The 3,173-nt window shown below is 45.3% G+C and overlaps 1 protein-coding gene across 4 annotated transcripts in view; it reads right to left on the reverse strand.

Moving 5' to 3' along the window:
- LOC113219526 (stAR-related lipid transfer protein 9) overlaps positions 1–3,173 on the reverse strand; it is a 158,823-nt gene that overhangs the window by 46,788 nt on the left and 108,862 nt on the right. The window lies entirely within an intron of this gene.

Consider the following 3,173-nt stretch of genomic DNA (forward strand, 5'->3'; position numbering starts at 1 on the left):
CTGTACCACTTCTCATCCCATCCCAGCCTGGTCTGTACCACTTCTCAACTTTGGTCCAGGCTGTTCTGACCCTCTGCCCACTCACTCTACAGCCCAGGAAGCCCCTGAGATGGTAGAGCTAAAAAATACACCACAAAGCGGCCCAAGCTATTTGCAAAGTCCAGCAAGTGTGGGCAAACTCCTTTCTGTCCCACAGCCTAAGGTTAGGGAATAGTTACAGCCATTGGTCAGAAAAATTCTCTAGTCTGAGAAAATACATGCAAAAGTATGGCTTTTCCCTAAGAGGTAAAGGTTGGTGTGGTCCAAGTTTGATCCAGTAAGTTTCAATGAAACAAGCATTTTGTGAAGATTTATGGAAACACAGGATTTTTACCTTCTTGGTCTGCAGATGAAGTTTAACAGACACCAGATTCTAAGAAGGGTAAAAGCACAAATAGGAGAAAAGCACCTCTAGAATAAAAAAGAACTGGAAGAGAGTGTAAGAGAGGAGGGGGAAACTGGAGTTAGTGTAAATGAATCAGTGGATTAGTTGAAGACAAGGCCTTTTAGACCTTGGATTACAGCAAATCTGCTTAAGACCCACATAGCTCTGTTAGGAAAAGGCAGCAACATGGCAACCAGGATGCTAAATTTTAGACATATTTTTATCGTTTATTGACTAACCATTCGATATGTCCTAGGCATTATGTTGAGTACTTTACACAAATCATATTACCTTATCCTTTAACAACTCAAAATGTAGGTATTCTCATCTTCTTTTTATTGATGAGGAATCTGAAGCTCACAGGGGATAAACCGCCTAAGAAACCCGCATACCAAATAGGAGAGCTATAACTAGAATTCAGGTCTCTCTGGATCCTAAGCCCCTGCAGGCTTTTCTGACTTCACCATAACACCTCCCCAGTAATGAATGAGTTTTTGTTTGTTTTTTTGAGACAGAGTCTCACTTTGATGCCCAGGCTGGAGTGTAGTGGCGCAATCTCAGCTCACTGCAACCTTCGTCTCCCAGGTTCAAGCAATTCCCTTGTCTCAGCCTCCCGAGTAGCAGGGATTACAGGTGCCTGCAACCATGCCTGGCTAATTTTTGTATTTTTAATAGAGACAGGGTTTCACTATGTTGGCCAGGCTGGTCTTGAACTCCTGACCTCTGGCAATCTGCTAGCCTTGGCTTCCCAAAGTGCTGGGGTTACAGGCGTGAGCCACCGCACCTGACCAGTAATTATTATTATTATTATTATTTTTTGAGATGGAGTCTCACTCTGTTACCCAGGCTGGAGTGCAGTGGCATGACCTCCACTCACTGCAACCTCCGCCTCCCAGGTTCAAGTGATTCTCCTGCCTCAGCTTCCCAAGTAGCTGGGAATACAGGTGTGTGTCACCATGCCCAGCTAATTTTTGTATCTTTAGTAGAGACAAGGTTTCGCCATGTTGTCCAGGGTGGTCTCGAACTCCTGACCTCAGGTGATCTGCCTGCCTCAGCCTCCCAAAGTGCTGGGACTACAGGTGTGAGCCACCACATCTGGCCCAGATATGTTTTTAAGGAGACCAGAGAATTCCCCACTAGGCTTCACTGTCAGCAGCCAGAGCAGGGAGGTCCCTGACACTCCTCCAAAATAGCTTGCAAGAAGGAAGAATCCTGGCAGTAATGAATGAGGCTCTGTCCTCACTGCATCCCCCTTCTGTCACTCCTCTCTGCAAACACACAAACAGCCAGAGCCAGCCTTTCCTGCTCAGGCACTGAGGGCCACAGCAGTCAATAGATGCTAGCCTCCACAAACACTGTCAAACAGAATCAGAGGGCAGTTCAAGGGAAAAAGGTCGAAACTTTTCATGTGTGTTCAGGGACAGCCCTTCCAAAAAGATAAAGGCTACGGCACATCATAACTTCTAGATCTGCAGGACAGAAATTACCAACGAAAGGTGATGGCATCTCAGATGAGGACTGAGCTGGCTGGCATATGCGTTCACTGCCCACCCTGCCTCTTTATGTAGGATGGGTTAGTGGCACAAAGGCAATTATGAGGATGAAGTCCAGCATATCAGTAACCTCGGCTCTCCCTGTCCTTCTCTCTGTCTTCTTCCCACCCAAGACACTTCCCCAAGGTGACCCAGGGAAAAACAGCTTCCAGGTTGCCAGAGACCAGTTCTAGGTAACAAACTTAGCAAACAAACAAACAACAACAAACAGAATATTGGGCCATTACTGTTAGTACTATTACCTAAGTCAATAGCTACACAAACAAAAGGTGGGGAAAGTACATAAAATGTAGAAACGGCAGGATTAGAAGTAGACTAAAATCTCATCACCCAGGTCCACTGGAAATGCACCAGGAAGGGAGTAAAATCCTCACTATGCACTGACTAAGCAATAAAAATCAGCAATCCAGCGGAGCGTGAGGGCTCATGCTGGTAATCCCAGCACTTTGGGAGACCAAGGTGAGTGGATCACTTGAGGTCAGGAGTTCAAGACCAGCCTGGCCAACATGGTGAATCCCAGTCTCTATTAAAAACACAAAAATTAGCCTGATCAATCGTTTATTCTTCAATTCATAGTAATCCCCCACACCCCGTTTTTTTTTCCTTTTTCACTTTTTTCTTCCTTTCTGCATTACATGCCCAGACATGCCACAGTACCAGGCGTTATCAGTACCAGCTCACATTCCTTTCCTTATTAAAAAAAAAAAAAAAAAAAACTAGCTGTCTAGCTCATTGCAGACATCTCTTCCCCTTTCCCCTCTCTCCCTTACATGCCCACCTTATCTAAAAAGATTCAAATGTTTAGCCAACCGGGATAGGTTTAGAATGTACAACCTGACCCTGGCCAGCAGGGAAGGCGAAAGGGTACAGGAGCAGAACTTGCATCAGAAATAAAGGTTCTCGTGCCCCCTTTGTTCAGATGTGTTCTCATGGCAACTGGTCAAAGAGAAGCACCCCTCTGTGCAAAAGTAAAATTGCTTTACTACAAATCCTTTAAGTGTTCAATTTCCTTAACATTTTAAGCATTATTCCCAACAGTGGTACACGCCTGTAATCCCAGCAATGCAGGACGCTGAGGCAGGAGAATCACTTGAGCCCAGGAGGTTGAGCTTGCACTGAGCTGAGATCGTGCCACTGCACTCCAGTCTGGGTGACAGAGTGAGACTCCGTCTCAAAAAAAAAAAAAAAAAAAAAAA

Source organism: Piliocolobus tephrosceles, unplaced genomic scaffold (assembly GCF_002776525.5).
Source record: "Piliocolobus tephrosceles isolate RC106 unplaced genomic scaffold, ASM277652v3 unscaffolded_108, whole genome shotgun sequence".
NCBI lineage: Eukaryota > Metazoa > Chordata > Mammalia > Primates > Cercopithecidae > Piliocolobus > Piliocolobus tephrosceles.